A 22,417-nucleotide genomic window follows, 5' to 3' on the forward strand; every position below is an offset into this window, starting at 1 on the left:
GCGTTTCACCTGTGCTGGTTGCCATCTCGTTAGTGGGAAGGCGTTTCACCTGTGCTGGTTGCCATCTCGTTAGTGGGAAGGCGTTTCACCTGTGCTGGTTGCCATCTCGTTAGTGGGAAGGCGTTTCACCTGTGCTGGTTGCCATCTCGTTAGTGGGAAGGCATTTCACCTGTGCTGGTTGCATCTCGTTAGTGGGAAGGCGTTTCACCTGTGCTGGCTGCATCTCGTTAGTGGGAAGGCGTATCACCTGTGCTGGCTGCATCTCGTTAGTGGGAAGGCGTTTCACCTGTGCTGGCTGCATCTCGTTAGTGGGAAGGCGTATCACCTGTGCTGGTTGCCATCTCGTTAGTGGGAAGGCGTTTCACCTGTGCTGGTTGCCATCTCGTTAGTGGGAAGGCGTTTCACCTGTGCTGGTTGCCATCTCGTTAGTGGGAAGGCGTTTCACCTATACTGGTTGCCATCTCGTTAGTGGGAAGGCGTTTCACCTGTACTGGTTGCCATCTCGTTAGTGGGAAGGCGTTTCACCTGTACTGGTTGCCATCTCGTTAGTGGGAAGGCGTTTCACCTGTGCTGGTTGCCATCTCGTTAGTGGGAAGGCGTTTCACCTGTGCTGGTTGCCATCTCGTTAGTGGGAAGGCGTTTCACCTGTGCTGGTTGCCATCTCGTTAGTGGGAAGGCGTTTCACCTGTGCTGGTTGCCATCTCGTTAGTGGGAAGGCGTTTCACCTGTGCTGGTTGCCATCTCGTTAGTGGGAAGGCATTTCACCTGTGCTGGTTGCATCTCGTTAGTGGGAAGGCGTTTCACCTGTGCTGGCTGCATCTCGTTAGTGGGAAGGCGTATCACCTGTGCTGGCTGCATCTCGTTAGTGGGAAGGCGTTTCACCTGTGCTGGCTGCATCTCGTTAGTGGGAAGGCGTATCACCTGTGCTGGTTACCATCTCGTTAGTGGGAAGGCGTTTCACCTGTGCTGGCTGCATCTCGTTAGTGGGAAGGCGTATCACCTGTGCTGGCTGCATCTCGTTAGTGGGAAGGCGTTTCACCTGTGCTGGTTGCCATCTCGTTAGTGGGAAGGCGTTTCACCTGTGCTGGTTGCCATCTCGTTAGTGGGAAGGCGTTTCACCTGTGCTGGTTGCCATCTCGTTAGTGGGAAGGCGTTTCACCTGTGCTGGTTGCCATCTCGTTAGTGGGAAGGCGTTTCACCTGTGCTGGTTGCCATCTCGTTAGTGGGAAGGCGTTTCACCTGTGCTGGTTGCCATCTCGTTAGTGGGAAGGCGTTTCACCTGTGCTGGTTGCCATCTCGTTAGTGGGAAGGCGTTTCACCTGTGCTGGTTGCCATCTCGTTAGTGGGAAGGCGTTTCACCTGTGCTGGTTGCCATCTCGTTAGTGGGAAGGCGTTTCACCTGTGCTGGTTGCCATCTCGTTAGTGGGAAGGCGTTTCACCTGTGCTGGCCTAGGTGATCTTTAAGAGTGGCTGGCCCAGTGCTCCAGTTATCTTGATAGATGTGGAGGGTCAACACCTTTAGTTGTCTTGATAGATGTGGAGGGTTAACACCTTTAGTTGTCTTGATAGATGTGGAGGGTTAACACCTTTAGTTGTCTTGATAGATGTGGAGGGTTAACACCTTTAGTTGTCTTGATATGTGGAAGGTCAACACCTTTAGTTGTCTTGATAGATCTGGAGGGTCAACACCTTTAGTTGTCTTGATAGATGTGGAGGGTCAACACCTTTAGTTGTCTTGATATATGTGGAGGGTTAACACCTTTAGTGGTCTTGATATATGTGGAGGGTCAACACCTTTAGTTGTCTTGATAGATGTGGAGGGTTAACTCCTTTAGTTGTCTTGATATATGTGGAAGGTCAACACCTTTAGTTGGCGCTCCCTGTTTGATTTCTAGATCTTTTATCTGATTTCATTTTGCTCCACTTTGTGGTTTGCTTCCTGTCTTTCAGTTTGGGGTTTTTCTTCTGTTTGCCTGTTCTGGAGCAGGTTCAGTGGGTCTCATGGTTTGCCTGTTCTGGAGCAGGTTCAGTGGGTCTCATGGTGGCTGTCTTTTAGGGCCCAGTTGTTGTTGCTAGTCGACCTCCAGTGGACCCCCCGTGTCTCTCAGAACCCTCCTAAACCCCACCTGGTTGGTTTTGGTTGTTAAAGAGATTTTCTTTGGTAGTTCCCTTTGTTGGGACGACGGTTTGAATTTGTCTTGTGGGAACGTAACAACCTACACACACCTGAACACACACACACACACACACACACACACACACACCTGAACACACACACACACACACACCTGAACACACACACACACACACACCTGAACACACACACACACACACACACCTGAACACACACACACACACCTGAACACACACACACACACACACCTGAACACACACACACACACACACCTGAACACACACACACCTGAACACACACACACACACACCTGAACACACACACACACACCTGAACACACACACACACACACCTGAACACACACACACACACCTGAACACACACACACACACACCTGAACACACACACACACCTGAACACACACACACACACCTGAACACACACACACACACACACACACCTGAACACACACACACACCTGAACACACACACACACACCTAAACACACACACACACCTAAACACACACACACACATCTAAACACACACACACACACACACCTGAACACGAACACAAACACACACCTGAACACAAACACACACACACCTGAACACACACACACACACACCTGAACACAAACACGAACACACACACACACCTAAACACACACCTGAACACACACTCACCTAAACAAACACACCTAAACACACACACACAATAACACCTGAACACACACACACAAACACACACACACACCTAAACACACACACACACCTGAACACACCTAACAGTGTTTTTTTAGGTTGTTTCGGTTTGATTATTTAGAAATTATCACGGTTTCGATTATTTTTTAAAAACATTAAATGCATAATGCATTGTGTTGGTTGAATGCTGTAACACAGAATACAACAATTAATACAAGTCCCATGACGGTAGTGACTCCTCATTACTGCTTATCACTAATTAACCATCAGTTATTCACATTACTTTAATAAAATACTTCAGTTGTTGTGTATATTCCATTAGTTTTATTTGATGACTTTATTATTTCATTCCAAGATCATCATCTCATCTCTACTGAGCTGCTGTCTGACTAAATCACTATTTTAGTAGTTCTTCAGTGTAAATAAGGCAGGCTTTTATGACCGCTGAATACCAGCTATCGATCACTTAGATCTTCGTATTTTTCAGGTAGAGAGAGATTCCTCGAGAAGCAACCGCTCTCTTGATCGCGCATCCTTCCGTCTCTTCTCTCCGTGTCTGCCCAGACCGGACAAGTAGGCGCGCAATTGGATTATGGTCATTGTAGTTCATTACCAGGTTTTCTGCGCTAAACTATGTTAGAATATTGGCCTTTTGGATGCACATTGAGCTCAGAAAGAAACGGAATAAAATGGAATTCTAATAATTGAACCGATGTCGGCTAATTAGCGTTGAAAAAAACGGAAAAATAACCAACATTTCGTTTTAATCGCTCAACGCTAACACACTTAGACACACACACAGTTCCTACATTAATGTGGCGAGTGGCGCAGTGGTCTAAGGCACATCCCAGCCGGCCCGCGACCGGGAGACCCATTGGCCCAGCGTCGTCCAGGGTAGGGAGGGAATGGCCGGCAGGGATGTAGCTCAGTTGGTAGAGCATGGCGTTTGCAACGCCAGGGTTGTGGGTTCGATTCCCATGGGGGGCCAGTATGAAAAAATAAAAATAATAATGTATGCACTCACTAACTGTAAGTTGCTCTGGAGAATAGCGTCTGCTAAATGACAAAAAAAAAATATATATATAATCTGTCTCTCTTTTTCTGTCTCTCTCTCTCTCTCCTCTCTCTCCTCCCTCCCTCCCTCCCTCCCTCCCTCTCTCCTCTCTCTCTCTCTCTCTCTCCTCCCTCCTCTCTCTCTCTCCTCCTCCCTCTCTCTCCTCCTCTCTCTCTCTCCTCCCTCCCTCTCCTCTCTCTCCTCCTCTCCCTCTCTCCCTCTCTCTCTCTCTCCTCTCTCTCCTCCCTCCCTCTCTCCTCCCTCCTCTCTCTCCTCCCTCCCTCTCTCCTCTCTCTCCTCTCTCTCTCTCCTCCCTCCTCTCTCTCCTCCTCCCTTCTCTCTCTCTCTCTCTCTCTCTCTCTCCTCCCTCCCTCTCTCCCTCCCTCTCTCTCTCCTCCCTCCCTCTCTCCTCCCTCCCTCTCTCTCTCTCCTCCCTCCCTCTCTCTCTCTCTCTCCTCTCTCTCTCTCTCCCTCCCTCTCTCCCTCCCTCCCTCTCCTTCTCTCTCTCTCCCCTCCCTCCCTCTCTCTCCACTAGTTGGGTTATATAGATGAGGACTGTATCACTGAGATGTCCGTCAGCCTGAGGAACTCCAGACAGAGAACCCTACAACTGGTCAATGAGGTAGGTGTGTGTGTGTGTTCCGTCAGCCTGAGGAACTCCAGACAGAGCACCCTACAACTGGTCAATGAGGAACTCCAGACAGAGCACCCTACAACTGGTCAATGAGGTGGGTGTGTGTGTGTTCCGTCAGCCTGAGGAACTCCAGACAGAGCACCCTACAACTGGTCAATGAGGTAGGTGTGTGTGTGTGGTAGGGTTTTATTCAGCAGTGGTGGCAAGGGTCGCCGGTGGGTTCCCATAGACTTCCAGTCATTGAGTCAACCAACGACTATCCATTTAAAAGCGCGTCTCAGCAGAATATGCCAAAAGAAATGTACTTTTAAAAGATATATATATATTTTTGCCTTTTTTTAAACATATTTTTCTGCAGTGGTGCCAACAATTTAGCAGCTGTGGGCTAAATTAATATAGGAGACACTGTGTATAAAACCTGTGTGTGTTGTTGACCACTGTCACCAGTAGATGGCAGTATAGCACAGCTGATTGAATGAACCCTGACAATTATTTTGTACATTCATTCATCAGAGGTGTGTGTTTCTGTTTATAAATGTAAATGTACAGTACCACTCAAAAGTTTGGACACACCTACTCATTCCAGGCTGTTGTTTTTTTGCCAGAGTGTGCAAACCTGTCATCAAAGGCAAAGGGTGGCTACTTTGAAGAATCTCAAATATAAAATATATTTTGATTTGTTTAACACTTTTTTTGGGTTACATTCCATGTGTGTTATTTCATAGTTTTGATGTCTTCACTATTATTCTACAATGTAGAAAATAGTACAAATAAAGAAAAACCCTTGAATGAGTAGGTGTGTCCAAACTTTTGACTGGTACTGTATATATATGTGTGTGTGTATACAGTGGAGGTACGACCAGACCACTGCCACCTACCTGTTGCTGCTCTCTAAGAAACAGAGAGGGAAGCCTGTCCGGATCAGGCCTCAACTTCCTGTCTGTGATGTCATATCCTGTTCACCTCTACACCTGGGAGTACAGGTCAGAATCTACTGCAACCTCTCTTCGTGTTCTTTCTCTCTCCCAGCTCTCTCTCTCTCTCTCTCTCTCTCTCTCTCTCTCTCTCTCTCTCTCTCTCTCTCTCTCTCTCTCTCTCCCAGCTCTCTCTCTCTCTCTCCCCCTCTCTCTCTCTCTCTCTCTCCCCCCCTCTCTCTCTCCCTCCCTCCCTCTCTCTCTCCCCCCTCCCTCTCTCTCTCTCAGCTCTCTCTCTCTCTCTCTCTCTGTCTCTCTCTCTCTCTCTCTCTCTCTCTCCCCCCCCTCCCTCTCTCTCCCCCCCTCTCTCTCTCTCAGCTCTCTCTCTCTCTCTCCCCCTCTCTCTCTCTCTCTCTCTCTCTCTCCCCCCCCTCCCCCTCTCTCTCCCCCCTCTCTCTCTCTCCCAGCTCTCTCTCTCTGTCTCTCTCTCTCATATATACACTCAGTGTCAAAACATTAAGGACACCTGCTCTTTCCATGACAGACTGACTAGATGAATCTATGATCCCTTATTGATGTCACCTGTTAAATCCACTTGATGGCGGGGAGGAGACAGGTTAAAGAAGGATTTTTAAGCCTTGAGACAATTGAAACACGCATTGTGTATGTGTGCCTTTGAACGGGGTATGGTAGTAGGTGCCAGGCGCACCGGTTTGTGTCAAGAACTGCAACGCTGCTGGGTTTTTCACGCTCGACAGTTTCCCGTGTGTATCAAGAAAGGTCCACCACCCAAAGGACATCCAGCCAACTTGACACAACTGTGGGCCAGCATCCCTGTGGAACGCTTTCCACACCTTGCAACTCAATATTGGGAAGGTGTTCTTAAATGTTTTCTACACTGAGTTAGTGTTTCATTTTTCATTAATTTTGAATCTCTTTTAGAATTTTTCTTCCACTTTGACATTCTTTGAGTATTTTGTGTAAATCATTGACTAAAAAATGCCAAATCCACTGTAAACCACTTCGTAATGCAACAAAATATAATACCTTTCTATCCCTCTCTCTCTCCTCTCCTCCTTCTCCTCCCTTCATCTCTAATCCTCTCCTTCTCATTCTACCTCTCTCCTTTATTATCTCTCCTCCTCTCTGCCTCTTCTCTCTCCTCCTCTCTGCCTCTTCTCTCTTCCCCTCTTCTCTCTCCTCCTCTCTGCCTCCTCTCTCTCCTTCTCTGTGCCTCTTCTCTCTCCTCCTCTCTGCCTCTTCTCTCTCCTCCTCTCTGCCTCTTCTCTCTCCTCCTCTCTGCCTCTTCTCTCTTCCCCTCTTCTCTCTCCTCCTCTCTGCCTCCTCTCTCTCCTTCTCTGTGCCTCTTCTCTCTCCTCCTCTCTGCCTCTTCTCTCTCCTTCTCTCTGCCTCTTCTCTCTCCTCCTCTCTGCCTCTTCTCTCTCCTTCTCTCTGTCTCTTCTCTCTTCCCCTCTTCTCTCTCCTTCTCTCTGCCTATTCTCTCTCCTTCTCTCTGCCTCTTCTCTCTCCTTCTCTCTGCCTCTTCTCTCTCCTTCTCTCTGCCTCTTCTCTCTCCTTCTCTCTGCCTCTTCTCTCTCCTTCTCTCTGCCTCTTCTCTCTCTCCTCCTCTCTGCCTCTTCTCTCTCTCCTCCTCTCTGCCTCTTCTCTCTCTCCTCCTCTCTGCCTCTTCTCTCTCCTCCTCTCTGCCTCTTCTCTCTCTCCTTCTCTCTGCCTCTTCTCTCTCTCCTTCTCTCTGCCTCTTCTCTCTCCTCCTCTCTGCCTCTTCTCTCTCCTCCTCTCTGCCTCTTCTCTCTCCTCCTCTCTGCCTCTTCTCTCTCCTCCTCTCTGCCTCTTCTCTCTCCTCCTCTCTGCCTCTTCTCTCTCCTTCTCTCTGCCTCTTCTCTCTGCCTCTTCTCTCTTCCCCCCTTCTCTCTCCTTCTCTCTGCCTCTTCTCTCTCCCCCTCTTCTCTCTCCTTCTCTCTGCCTCTTCTCTCTCCTTCTCTCTGCCTCTCCTCTCTGCCTCTTCTCTCTCCTCCTCTCCGCATCCTCTCTCTCCTCCTCTCTGCCTCTTCTCTCTCCTCCTCTCTGCCTCTTCTCTCTCCTTCTCTCTGCCTCTTCTCTCTCCCCCTCTTCTCTCTCCTTCTCTCTGCCTCTTCTCTCTCCTTCTCTCTGCCTCTCCTCTCTGCCTCTTCTCTCTCCTCCTCTCTGCCTCCTCTCTCTCATCCTCTCTGCCTCCTCTCTCCTCCTGTCTGCCTCTTCTCTCTTCCCCTCTTCTTTCTCCTTCTCTCTCCTTCTCTCTGCCACTTCTCTCTCCTCCTCTTCTTTCTCCTTCTCTCTCCTCCTCTCAGTCCAGTTTTTGAAGCTTCATTGCCTTGAAAAGTCAATAAACATATTTATGTTCCTTTTCACTTTCTCTCTCTCTCTCTCCTCTCTATCTCACTCCTGTCTAAGAAGACTATACTTTTCGGTGAGGATGATGATGATGATGATGCTGAGGACTGTTGCTGTGACGACGACCTGCCCTGTGTTCCGCTCACACCCCAACAAGAGGTCAGGGGTCATCACTGTGTGTTTGTGTGTGTGTGTGTGTGTGTGTGACTTGTTATCAACATTCTTGTTTCTGTCTTCCTAAAGAGAGCGACCTGTCCGTCAGCTGAAAAGAGGCGGGCCCAAACTAACCACGCCCCCACTCCAGAGAGGGAGCCAATCACACACCACCGCCGCCAGGAGAGGTGGGACCGAGGCCGGGAACGGACCACTGAAAACAAAGAGAATGTTGCCGTGGCCAATAAGGACGCTGATATATTTGCTCTGCCCGCCCCCCGATCCCCAGTAGCCAATAGGAAGGCAACTCGGCCCAATAAGAGAGTCTTGACTACACCAACCCATAATAACAGCAAGGTAGACACACCCACAGGTAAGACCACACACCTTACGGACACACACACACACACACATCGCACACACAAACTGGGTACACACACACACACACACAGACAGACAGAACAGAACCACAGACACACACACACAGACAGACCACAGACAGACCACAGACAGACCACAGACAGACCACAGACAGACCAAGGGCTGTAAAACCTGTTTTATTTTGCTTGATTCTGTTTTAGTTTTTTTTCCCCCCAAATTCCTTTTTTTCCCCATTTTGCTTTTCCCTTTTTTTTTTTTTTTTTTTTTTTTTTTTAAACAACTAAATTGGATGTTCTAAGTCCACAACAATGCTTAAATGACATCAGAAGAACCACTTTTGAGGTCTGGGAGATTTTAGAGAAATGTATATTTTTGGGGTGTAGTTACCCTTTAATTCCACACCTATCAAGAGGCTGCTGTTAGCGGTGTTTCTGTTGAACACACGTCATTGCAGAGTTTTCTAAACAAATACCCGCTGGATTGATGCAAATAACCATGACATCATTCTGCCTTGTAAGCAGAGGCTACTTTGTAGCTAACATTTTAATTGGGAAGGTTTTTGGGAAAGTCTTTCCATCTACCAGAAGACTGTTTTCATTAGCATCACCGCTAACAGCTACATAAAGTGGTAGACAGGCAGACCACACCCAGGCAGACCACACCCAGGCCGACCACACCCAGGCCGACCACACCCAGGCAGACCACACCCAGGCAGACCACACCCAGGCAGACCACACCCAGGCAGACCGCACCCAGACAGACCACACCCAGGCAGACCACACCCAGGCAGACCACACCCAGGCAGACCGCACCCAGGCAGACCACACCCAGGCAGACCACACCCAGGCAGACCACACCCAGGCAGACCACACCCAGGCAGACCGCACCCAGGCAGACCGCACCCAGGCAGACCAGGCAGACCACACCCAGGCAGACCGCACCCAGGCAGACCGCACCCAGGCAGACCACACCCAGGCAGACCACACCCAGGCAGACCACACCCAGGCAGACCGCACCCAGGCAGACCGCACCCAGGCAGACCAGGCAGACCACACCCAGGCAGACCGCACCCAGGCAGACCACACCCAGGCAGACCACACCCAGGCAGACCGCACCCAGGCAGACCGCACCCAGGCAGACCACACCCAGGCAGACCGCACCCAGGCAGACCACACCCAGGCAGACCACACCCAGGCAGACCGCACCCAGGCAGACCAGGCAGACCACACCCAGGCAGACCGCACCCAGGCAGACCACACCCAGGCAGACCGCACCCAGACAGACCACACCCAGGCAGACCACACCCAGGCAGACCGCACCCAGACAGACCACACCCAGGCAGACATTCTCCTTTCCTCTTCAGAAAGTAGCAGGATACGAATCACCGGTGCCATTCTGTTCACGTCTTTATGATACACTTGGGCTAATTCATTACATTTTCAATACATTTAGTCGATTCCCTACTAAGTTCAATACATTTTTAGGAATATTGTTGAATTCCATTTTATTGTCTGGATACTGTGATTCCGTATGGTGGTTTCATAGGACCGTACACCCCCCCCCCCCTCCCCCACCACCACTCATAATCAGAAGTGGCACATTTGCAAGTAAATTGTATTCTGGTAATAGTCATTTAACAGCTTTGTGCCAAAGACGCTCATATTCATCTGATTTTATTTCTCAGTGTGTGTGTGTGTGTGTGCCAGTGTGTGTGTGTGTAATTATGATCACTGTCGACCCAAAGGTGTTCCCCCATTTTTTTATAATATGTAGCCTAATGCTAACTAGCGTCGCTAACGCTATTACAGATATTTGTGAATGAGTGGGATGCTAATGCTGTTCGCTATTAGTTGTTAGCCCTCTGCGTTCCAATGAGAGAGATGGAGATGGGTAGCCTGCTCTCTCAGCCTTTCACTGGATGCTTTTACTTCTGACAATTAATATGGACTATTAGATCTATATGACCCAGTTTTTCACTAATAATATTAATATCACACACACACACACACACACACACACACACACACACACACACACACACACACACACACACACACACACACACGTTATCTCTGTCTCATGTATAACCCACCTCTCCAGTCCTGCTGCAGCTGACGGCTCTGTCCAGACTAACACACGAGGGACCGTGTGTGTGTGTGTGTGTGTGTGTGTGTGTGTGTGTGTGTGTGTCCCTAGGCGTGTGCGTAGCTGTCTCTTTCCCTGCTGTCTGTCCCATGTGGTGTGTACTGACATGTTTTACACACTCTCCCCCTGTGTGCGTGCGTGTGTGTGTGCGTGTGTGTGTGTGTGTGTGTGTGTGTTGCAGGAGGAGGCAGTGCGTCTAAGGACCCGTCGAGGAAGAGAGAGCGGGAGAGAGTGGACAGAATGGAGGAAGAAGAGCTGGAGATGCTGACCTTCAGCCCAGAGAGAAGGTATGATGGAGGAAGGAGAGCTGTAGATACTGACCTTCAGCCCAGAGAGAAGGTATGATGGAGGAAGTAGAGCTAGAGATACTGACCTTCAGCCTAGAGAGAAGGTATGATGGAGGAAGGAGATCTGTAGATACTGACCTTCAGCCCAGAGAGAAGGTATGATGGAGGAAGGAGAGCTGGAGATACTGACCTTCAGCCCAGAGAGAAGGTATGATGGAGGAAGGAGAGCTGTAGATACTGACCTTCAGCCCAGAGAGAAGGTATGATGGAGGAAGTAGAGCTAGAGATACTGACCTTCAGCCTAGAGAGAAGGTATGATGGAGGAAGGAGATCTGTAGATACTGACTGGCCTTCAGCCCCGAGAGAAGGTATGATGGAGGAAGGAGAGCTGGAGATACTGACCTTCAGCCCAGAGAGAAGGTATGATGGAGGAAGGAGAGCTGTAGATACTGACTGACCTTCAGCCCAGAGAGAATGTATGATGGAGGAAGGAGAGCTGTAGATACTGACCTTCAGCCCAGAGAGAAGGTATGATGTAGGAAGGAGAGCTGTAGATACTGACCTTCAGCCCAGAGAGAAGGTATGATGGAGGAAGGAGAGCTAGAGATACTGACCTTCAGCCTAGAGAGAAGGTATGATGGAGGAAGGAGATCTGTAGATACTGACCTTCAGCCCAGAGAGAAGGTATGATGGAGGAAGGAGAGCTGGAGATACTGACTGGACTTCAGCCCAGAGAGAAGGTATGATGGAGGAAGGAGAGCTGTAAATACTGACCTTCAGCCCAGAGAGAAGGTATGATGGAGGAAGGAGAGCTGGAGATACTGACCTTCAGCCTAGAGAGAAGGTATGATGGAGGAAGGAGAGCTGTAGATACTGACTGGCCTTCAGCCCAGAGAGAAGGTATGATGGAGGAAGGAGAGCTGTAGATACTGACCTTCAGCCCAGAGAGAAGGTATGATGGAGGAAGGAGAGCTGGAGATACTGACCTTCAGCCTAGAGAGAAGGTATGATGGAGGAAGGAGAGCTGTAGATACTGACTGGCCTTCAGCCCAGAGAGAAGGTATGATGGAGGAAGGAGAGCTGGAGATACTGACCTTCAGCCCAGAGAGAAGGTATGATGGAGGAAGGAGAGCTGTAGATACTGACTGGCCTTCAGCCCAGAGAGAAGGTTACTGATGATGACTTGTTAAAGACAGACAACAGAAAGTATCCATTCTATCCCTAGGTAGAGTGCTGAAGTCATTCTTGAACAGGGGTGTCAAACTCTATTCCCTGAAGGGCCGTGTCTCTGCTGGTTTCTTAACCAATCAGTGACCTTTATTGATCAATCAAGTACAAATCCAGGAGGAGGAAAGAGAGAACCTGCAGACACACCAACCTCCAGGGGGAGGGAGGAGGAGAGAGGGAGGAGGAGGAGAGAGGGGAGGAGGAGAGAGGGAGGAGGAGAGAGGGGAGAACCTGCAGACACACCAACCTCCAGGGGGAGAGAGGGAGGAGAGAGGGAGGAGGAGAGAGGGGGGAGGAGAGAGGGGGGAGGAGGAGAGAGGGGAGAACCTGCAGACACACTGCCCTCCAGGGGGAGGGAGGAGGAGAGACAGAGGAGGAGGAGAGAGAGAGGGAGGAGGAGAGAGGGGAGACCCTGCAGACACAACGCCCTCCTGGGGGAGGGAGGAGGAGAGAGAGAGGAGGAGAGAGGGAGGAGGAGAGGGGGAGGAGAAGAGAGGGGAGAACCTGCAGACACAACGCCCTCCTGGGATTGAGTTTGACTGCCCTGATATTGACTGCAGTCCCTAGTGTTCAACAACAGTGTTTTTCAAACCTCTCCTCGGGGACCCCAGGACATTTCACCGTTCTGTTGTCGCTCTGAACCATCCCACCTGAGTCACACGGCGCTTTACTCCGTTGGGATTGGCTCAACTCCTGCGTCCTCTTCTCACCTCCGTTTTTAAAAAGGTCAAAGGTAATCGAGGAGAGGCAACATGGATGGAAATGCGCTTGTATGAAATTAGACTCCTCCTCCACTCTCCATCAGGCAAATGAATGTGTAAAAGTGGTCAAAACAAATGTAGGTTAGTAGTGCAAGACATGTTATAGATAAAAAGACGGAGGGACTTTTGGCCAGATGAGAAAAGGCCCTAGTCAAGGGGCTTGATGATGATTAGTTGATGAGTTTGAATCAGCTGTGCTGGTTCTGGACATGGAGCGGCCGGAGGTTCCTGAGGAGAGGTTTCAGAACCACTGGTTTAAGGGCTTGATAAAGACTGGAGAGTATCCATTCTATCCCTAGGTTGTTTCTGTGGTAGTCAGGGACTGAAGATGACTTGTTAAAGACAGACAACAGAAAGTATCCATTCTATCCCTAGGTTGTTTCTGTGGTAGTCAGGGACTGGAGATGACTTGTTAAAGACAGACAACAGAAAGTATCCATTCTATCCCTAGGTAGAGTGCTGACTAAACTCTAGATTAGAACGCAGCGGTCTAAGGCGCTGCATCGCAGTGCTGAGGCGTCACTACAGTCCCGGGTTCGATCCCAGGCTGTCACAGCGCACAGTTGGCCCAGCGTGGTCCGGGTCAGGGGAGGGTTTGGCCTTGGCTCATCGCGCTCTAGCGACTCCTTGTGGCGGGCCGGGCGCCTGCAAACCGACTCTCGCCCTCCGCCTCTCCCGAGTCCGTTGGGGAGTTGCTGCGATGAGACAAGCTCGTAACAACCAATCATGAAATTTGGGAGGAAAAAGGGGGTGAAAAAGTAAACTGGTCTAGAGATCATTGTCCTCCTCCCTGCATCTCTTAGGTCTCGGTCGTTAGACCTGGCGGGGGTGTCTGGGGGGGGCAGCAGCCAGAAGAGGAGAGGGGGGAAGGTGTTCGGCAGTCTGGAGAGAGGACTGGATAAAGTCATCACCCTGCTAACACCCAGCAAGAGACGAGGGCTACGGGACGGACCGCGGAGGATCAAGGTACAGACATACAGACAGGATCAAGGTACAGACAGGATCAAGGTACACACATACAGACAGGATCAAGGTACACACATACAGACAGGATCAAGGTACACACATACAGACAGGATCAAGGTACAGACATACAGACAGGATCAAGGTACACACATACAGACATACAGACAGGATCAAGGTACAGACATACAGACAGGATCAAGGTACAGACATACAGACAGGATCAAGGTACACACATACAGACAGGATCAAGGTACAGACATACAGACAGGATCAAGGTACACACATACAGACATACAGACAGGATCAAGGTACAGACATACAGACAGGATCAAGGTACAGACATACAGACAGGATCAAGGTACACACATACAGACAGGATCAAGGTACAGACATACAGACAGGATCAAGGTACAGACATACAGACAGGATCAAGGTACAGACATACAGACAGGATCAAGGTAGACATACAGACAGGATCAAGGTAGACATACAGACAGGATCAAGGTACAGACATACAGACAGGATCAAGGTACAGACATACAGACAGGATCAAGGTACAGACATACAGACAGGATCAAGGTACACACATACAGACAGGATAAAGGTACACACATACAGACAGGATCAAGGTACAGACATACAGACAGGATCAAGGTACAGACATACAGACAGGATCAAGGTACAGACAGGATCAAGGTACAGACAGGATCAAGGTACAGACATACAGACAGGATCAAGGTACAGACAGGATCAAGGTACAGACATACAGACAGGATCAAGGTACAGACATGATCAAGGTACACAAATACAGACAGGATCAAGGTACAGACAGGATCAAGGTACAGACATACAGACAGGATCAAGGTACAGACAGGATCAAGGTACAGACATACAGACAGGATCAAGGTACAGACAGGATCTCTCTCTCTCCTCCCCCCCAGGCCCAGTATAATGTAACGTTGACCAGTCAGACCAACCCAGACCAGGTGTTGAACCAGATCCTCTCCATCCTACCGGAGAAACACGTCGACTTCACACAGAAAGGGTGAGTACACACACACACACACACACACACACACACACACACACACACACACACACACACACACACACACACACACACACACACACACACACACACACACACACACACACACCACACCACACCACACCACACCACACCACACCACACCACACCACACCACACCACACCACACCACACCACACCACACCACACCACACCACACCACACCACACCACACCACACCACACCACACCACACCACACCACACCACACCACACCACACCACACCACACCACACCACACCACACCACACCACACCACACCACACCACACCACACCACACCACACCACACCACACACACACACACATCTGAGAAGGTGTAAAAGGACCGCCAGCCATGCCTCCCCTCAGAGAGATTCCCTCTCTTCTCTTCTTCTCAATCACTCCATCTTTCTCTCTCAGCTTTTCTTTTCCTTACCTGAATATTATTGATCAGAATCACCTTTATTCAACAAGTACATTTACTTGTACTAGGAATTAAAGTGAAGTGGTGCTGACATGGTCTAACATTACACAGAATACAATACACATAATCTAGACAGAATAATGTTCCCTTTAAACAGAATACAATACACGGAATACAATACACATAATCTAGACAGAATAATGTTCCCTTTACGCGGAATACAATACACAGAATACAATACACATAATCTAGACAGAATAATGTTCCCTTTAAACAGAATACAATACACATAATCTAGACAGAATAATGTTCCCTTTAAACAGAATACAATACACATAATCTAGACAGAATAATGTTCCCTTTAAACAGAATACAATACACAGAATACAATACACATAATCTAGACAGAATAATGTTCCCTTTAAACAGAATATAATACACATAATCTAGACAGAATAATGTTCCCTTTAAACAGAATACAATACACATAATCTAGACAGAATAATGTTCCCTTTAAACAGAATACAATACACAGAAAACAATACACAGAATACAATACACGGAATCTAGACAGAATAATGTTCCCTTTAAACAGAATACAATACATGGAATACAATACACATAATCTAGACAGAATAATGTTCCCTTTAAACAGAATACAATACACAGAATACAATACACATAATCTAGACAGAATAATGTTCACTTTACGCGGAATACAATACACTGAATACATTACACTGAATACAATACACGGAATACAATACACATAATCTAGACATAATATTGTTACCTTTAAACAGAATACAATACACGGAATAAAATACACAGAATACAATACACAGAATACAATACACATAATCTAGACAGAATAATGTTCCCTTTACGCGGAATACAATACACGGAATACAATACACGGAATACAATACACTGAATACAATACACTGAATACAATACACATAATCTAGACAGAATAATGTTCCCTTTAAACAGAATACAATACACGGAATACAATACACGGAATACAATACACGGAATACAATACACGGAATACAATACACGGAATAAAATACACAGAATCTAGACAGAATAATGTTCCCTTTAAACAGAATACAATACATGGAATACAATACACTGAATACAATACACGGAATACAATACACGGAATACATTACACGGAATATAATACACGGAATACATTACACAGAATACAATACACGGAATACAATACACATAATCTAGACAGAATAATGTTCCCTTTAAACAGAATACAATACACATAATCTAGACAGAATAATGTTCCCTTTAAACAGAATACAATACACAGAAAACAATACACATAATACAATACACGGAATACAATACACATAATCTAGACAGAATAATGTTCCCTTTAAACAGAATACAATACACAGAATACAATACACATAATCTAGACAGAATAATGTTCCCTTTAAACAGAATACAATACACATAATCTAAACAGAATAATGTTCCCTTTAAACAGAAAACAATACACAGAATACAATACACAGAATACAATACACGGAATACAATACACGGAATACAATACACGGAATAAAATACACAGAATCTAGACAGAATAATGTTCCCTTTAAACAGAATACAATACATGGAATACAATACACGGAATACAATACACGGAATACAATACACGGAATACAATACACATAATCTAGACAGAATAATGTTCCCTTTAAACAGAATACAATACACATAATCTAGACAGAATAATGTTCCCTTTAAACAGAATATAATACACATAATCTAGACAGAATAATGTTCCCTTTAAACAGAATATAATACACATAATCTAGACAGAATAATGTTCCCTTTAAACAGAATACAATACACATAATCTAGACAGAATAATGTTCCCTTTAAACAGAATACAATACACAGAAAACAATACACAGAATACAATACACGGAATCTAGACAGAATAATGTTCCCTTTAAACAGAATACAATACATGGAATACAATACACATAATCTAGACAGAATAATGTTCCCTTTAAACAGAATACAATACACAGAATACAATACACATAATCTAGACAGAATAATGTTCACTTTACGCGGAATACAATACACTGAATACATTAAACTGAATACAATACACAGAATACAATACACATAATCTAGACATAATATTGTTACCTTTAAACAGAATACAATACACGGAATAAAATACACAGAATACAATACACAGAATACAATACACATAATCTAGACAGAATAATGTTCCCTTTACGCGGAATACAATACACGGAATACAATACACGGAATACAATACACGGAATACAATACACTGAATACAATACACATAATCTAGACAGAATAATGTTCCCTTTAAACAGAATACAATACACGGAATACAATACACGGAATACAATACACGGAATAGAATACACGGAATACAATACACGGAATAAAATACACAGAATCTAGACAGAATAATGTTCCCTTTAAACAGAATACAATACATGGAATACAATACACTGAATACAATACACGGAATACAATACACAGAATACAATACTCGGAATACAATACACATAATCTAGACAGAATAATGTTCCCTTTAAACAGAATACAATACATGGAATACAATACACATAATCTAGACAGAATAATGTTCCCTTTAAACAGAATACAATACACGGAATACAATACACGGAATACAATACACGGAATCTAGACAGAATAATGTTCCCTTTAAACAGAATACAATACATGGAATACAATACACATAATCTAGACAGAATAATGTTCCCTTTAAACAGAATACAATACACGGAATACAATACACGGAATACAATACACGGAATACAATACACGGAATACAATACACAGAATACATTACACGGAATACATTACACGGAATACATTACACGGAATACAATACACGGAATACAATACACAGAATACAGACAGAATAATGTTCCCTTTCCTTCCAGCTACACTCTGGAATGTCTTACCCACTATAATGTGTGTGTGTGTGTGTGTCTCCTCTCCCCAGCTACTCTCTGAAGTGTCGTACCCAGGGGGACTTTGGGAAGGTCACCATGGCTTTTGAGCTAGAGGTGTGTCTACTGCACAGACCTGAGGTACATATTTATTACTACTGATCAGGTTATTGATGATTACTGTTGGTTATTGACAATCCTCTTGCTTCCACAGGCTTTCCCAAAGTGGACCACCCTATTGATTATTGATGTGTGTTCTAGGTGGTGAATTGAGGAGATAGGCTGATCACATTATTGATTACTAACACCCAGCAATAATCACATTATTGAATATTAACACCCAGCATGGATCAGGTTATTGATTATTAACACCCAGCAGGGATCAGGTTATTGATTACTAACACCCAGCAGGGATCAGGTTATTGATTATTAACACCCAGCAGGGATCAGGTTATTGATTATTAAAACCCAGCAGGGATCAGGTTATTGATTCCTAGCACCCAGCAGGGATCAGGTTATTGATTACAAACACCCAGCAGGGATCAGGTTATTGATTCCTAGCACCCAGCAGGGATCAGGTTATTGATATTGATGCTGTGTGTTGTAGGTGGTGTGTGTGAGGAGACAGAGGCTGAAGGGAGACTCCTGGGTTTACAAACGCCTGGTGGAGGACATCCTCTCTACGTCCAGCATCTAGACATCACTACTTCCTGTTGACGATGTCACATCCTGTCCACGTCCAGCACCTAAAACAGGTGTCGAACTCATTCCATGTAGGGCAGTGCGTCTGCAGGTTCACTCCTCCCTTGTACTTTATTGATGAATTGAGGTCAAGTGATTAGTTAGGACCTCCCCTCACCTGGTTGTCTTCATCTGACACATAGTGATTAGTTAGGACCTCCCCCCTCACCTGGTTGTCTTCATCTGACACATAGTGATTAGTTAGGACCTCCCCTCACCTGGTTGTCTTCATCTGACACATAGTGATTAGTTAGGACCTCCCCTCACCTGGTTGTCTTCATCTGACACATAGTGATTAGTTAGGACCTCCCCCCTCACCTGGTTGTCTTCATCTGACACATAGTGATTAGTTAGGACCTCCCCTCACCTGGTTGTCTTCATCTGACACATAGTGATTAGTTAGGACCTCCCCCTCACCTGGTTGTCTTCATCTGACACATAGTGATTAGTTAGGACCTCCCCTCACCTGGTTGTCTTCATCTGACACATAGTGATTAGTTAGGACCTCCCCCCTCACCTGGTTGTCTTCATCTGACACATAGTGATTAGTTAGGACCTCCCCTCACCTGGTTGTCTTCATCTGACACATAGTGATTAGTTAGGACCTCCCCTCACCTGGTTGTCTTCATCTGACACATAGTGATGAGTTAGGACCTCCCCTCACCTGGTTGTCTTCATCTGACACATAGTGATTAGTTAGGACCGCCCCTCACCTGGTTGTCTAGGTCTTCATCTGACACATAGTGATGAGTTAGGACCTCCCCTCACCTGGTTGTCTTCATCTGACACATAGTGATTAGTTAGGACCTCCCCTCACCTGGTTGTCTTCATCTGACACATAGTGATTAGTTAGGACCTCCCCTCACCTGGTTGTCCAGGGCTTCATCTGACACATAGTGATTAGTTAGGACCTCCCCTCACCTGGTTGTCTAGGTCTTCATCTGACACATAGTGATGAGTTAGGACCTCCCCTCACCTGGTTGTCTTCATCTGACACATAGTGATTAGTTAGGACCGCCCCTCACCTGGTTGTCTAGGTCTTCATCTGACACATAGTGATGAGTTAGGACCTCCCCTCACCTGGTTGTCTTCATCTGACACATAGTGATTAGTTAGGACCTCCCCTCACCTGGTTGTCTTCATCTGACACATAGTGATTAGTTAGGACCTCCCCTCACCTGGTTGTCCAGGGCTTCATCTGACACACATCTCCCGAGTGGCGCAGTGGTCTAAGGCACTGCATCGCACTAGAGATCCTGGTTCGAATCCAGGCTCTGCCGTAGCCGGCCGCGACCGGGAGACCCATGGGGGCGGCGCACAATTGGCCCAGCGTTGTCCAGGGTAGGGGAGGGAATGGCCGGCAGGGGATGTAGCTCAGTTGGTAGAGCGTGGCGTTTGCGACGCCAGGGTTGTGGGTTCGATTCCCACGGGGGGTATGAAAAATAATAATGTATGCACTTAACTGTAAGTCGCTCTGGATAAGAGCGTCTGCTAAATGACTCAAATGTTAAATGTAAAATATTGAAAGGAAATAACTAAAACCAGCAGAGACAGAGACTGCCCTCCATGGACAGCCCTGATCTAGTGCCTCTGGAGAAGCACAGATCAGGGAGAACATTCTCCATTTCCTCACCTTAACTAGTAGACTAACCTTAGATCAGTGTCACGTCTATAAGATGACCACGTCCTCTTTTACACGTGACATTCCTTTCCTCCTTTAACGTTTTTTTCCTTTTAAACGTGTCACGTTTTATTTCCTCCCCCCCTACTGATTCAGTCGCAGTAATGAGTTTCGAGGCGTTACGATACCATAGACCGTTTTTAGCTTTACAGAATAACGGTTTACTGAAAGCATTAATACTTTACAGAATAACCGTTTACTGAAAGCATTAATACTTTGCAGAATAACAGTTTACTGAAAGCATTAATACTTTGCAGAATAACAGTTTACTGAAAGCATTAATACTTTACAGAATAACAGTTTACTGAAAGCATTAATACTTTACAGAATAACAGTTTACTGAAAGCATTAATACTTTACAGAATAACCGTTTACTGAAAGCATTAATACTTTACAGAATAACAGTTTACTGAAAGCATTCATACAACTTTGTTTGTTTCTTTGTACATATACCAGTAATATGATTACCAATTTACTTGTTTTTCTATCATGTTTTTTTTTACTTTTGTAGGAGAAATGTTGTTTTAACTATAGTATGTTTTTCCTGGTTTTTGGATATTCTGTCTGTTCTGTCTGTCTGTCTGTCTGTCTGTCTGTCTCTTTGTCCATATGTCTGTCTGTAAGATGATTTATATTAATAATGCGTTGTAAAGGAACAAAATAAATGGATTTTGTAGAGCGTTTTGTGTTGATGTTCACTAAAGAAATACAGCAGGGCTGTCCAACCCTGTTCCTGGAGAGATATCCTCCTGTAGGTTTTAACTCCAACCCTGTTCCTGGAGAGATGCCCTCCTGTAGGTTTTAACTCCAACCCTGTTCCTGGAGAGGAACCCTCCTGTAGGTTTTAACTCCAACCCTGTTCCTGGAGAGATACCCTCCTGTAGGTTTTCACTCCAACCCTGTTCCTGGAGAGATACCCTCCTGTAGGTTTTAACTCCAACCCTGTTCCTGGAGAGATACCCTCCTGTAGGTTTTAACTCCAACCCTGTTCCTGGAGAGATACCCTCCTGTAGGTTTTAACTCCAACCCTGTTCCTGGAGAGTTACAGTGCCTTCGGAAAGTATTCAGACCCCTTGACTTTTTCCACATGTTGTTAGATTACAGCCTTATTCTAAAATGGTTAAATTGTTTCATACCCTCAATCTACACACAATACCTCATAATGACAAAGCAAAAACTGATTTTTAGAAATGTTTGCAAATTTATTTTAAAAAAATGAATATTCAGACCCTTTACTCAGTACTTTGTTGAAACACCTTTGGCAGTGATTACAGCCTCGAGTCTTCTTGGGTATGACGCTACAAGCTTGGCACACCTGTATTTGGGGAGTTTCTCCCATTCTTCTCTGCAGATCCTCTCAAGCTCTGTCAGGTTGGATGGGGAGCGTCGCTGCACAGCTATTTTCAGGGCTCTCCAGAGATGTTGATCGGGTTCAAGTCCGGGCTCTGGCTGGGCCACTCAAGGACATTCAGAGACTTGTCCCGAAGCCACTCCTGTGTTGTCTTGGCTGTGTGTTTAGGGTCGTTGTCCTGTTGGAAGGTGAACCTTCGCCCCAGTCTGAGGTCCTGAGCGCTCTGGAGCAGGTTTTCATCAAGGATCTCTGTACTTTGCTCCGTTCATCTGTCCCTCGATCCTGACTAGTCTCCCGGTCCCTGCCGCTGAAAAACATCCCCACAGTACGATGCTGCCACCACCATGCTTCACCGTAGGGATGGTGCCAGGTTTCCTCCAGGCGTGATGCTTGGCATTCAGGACAAAGAGTT

At 46.3% G+C, this 22,417-nt stretch overlaps 1 pseudogene across 1 annotated transcript in view; it reads left to right on the plus strand.

Annotated features, from left to right (window-relative positions):
- LOC311119597 (maternal embryonic leucine zipper kinase-like) overlaps window positions 1–18,955 on the plus strand; it is a 31,141-nt pseudogene extending 12,186 nt beyond the window's left edge. The window contains exons 10-18 of the transcript in view: window positions 4,428–4,514; window positions 5,375–5,509; window positions 7,895–7,990; window positions 8,075–8,357; window positions 10,692–10,797; window positions 13,589–13,751; window positions 14,693–14,796; window positions 18,286–18,373; window positions 18,840–18,955. The product of the transcript in view is annotated as a maternal embryonic leucine zipper kinase-like (transcript). The remainder of the gene's footprint in view (window positions 1–4,427; window positions 4,515–5,374; window positions 5,510–7,894; window positions 7,991–8,074; window positions 8,358–10,691; window positions 10,798–13,588; window positions 13,752–14,692; window positions 14,797–18,285; window positions 18,374–18,839) is intronic.
- The last annotated feature ends 3,462 nt before the right edge of the window (window positions 18,956–22,417 follow it).

Source organism: Coregonus lavaretus (genome assembly GCF_964263955.1).
Source record: "Coregonus lavaretus genome assembly, contig: HAP1_SCAFFOLD_2497, whole genome shotgun sequence".
In the NCBI taxonomy this organism is placed as follows: Eukaryota; Metazoa; Chordata; class Actinopteri; order Salmoniformes; family Salmonidae; genus Coregonus; species Coregonus lavaretus.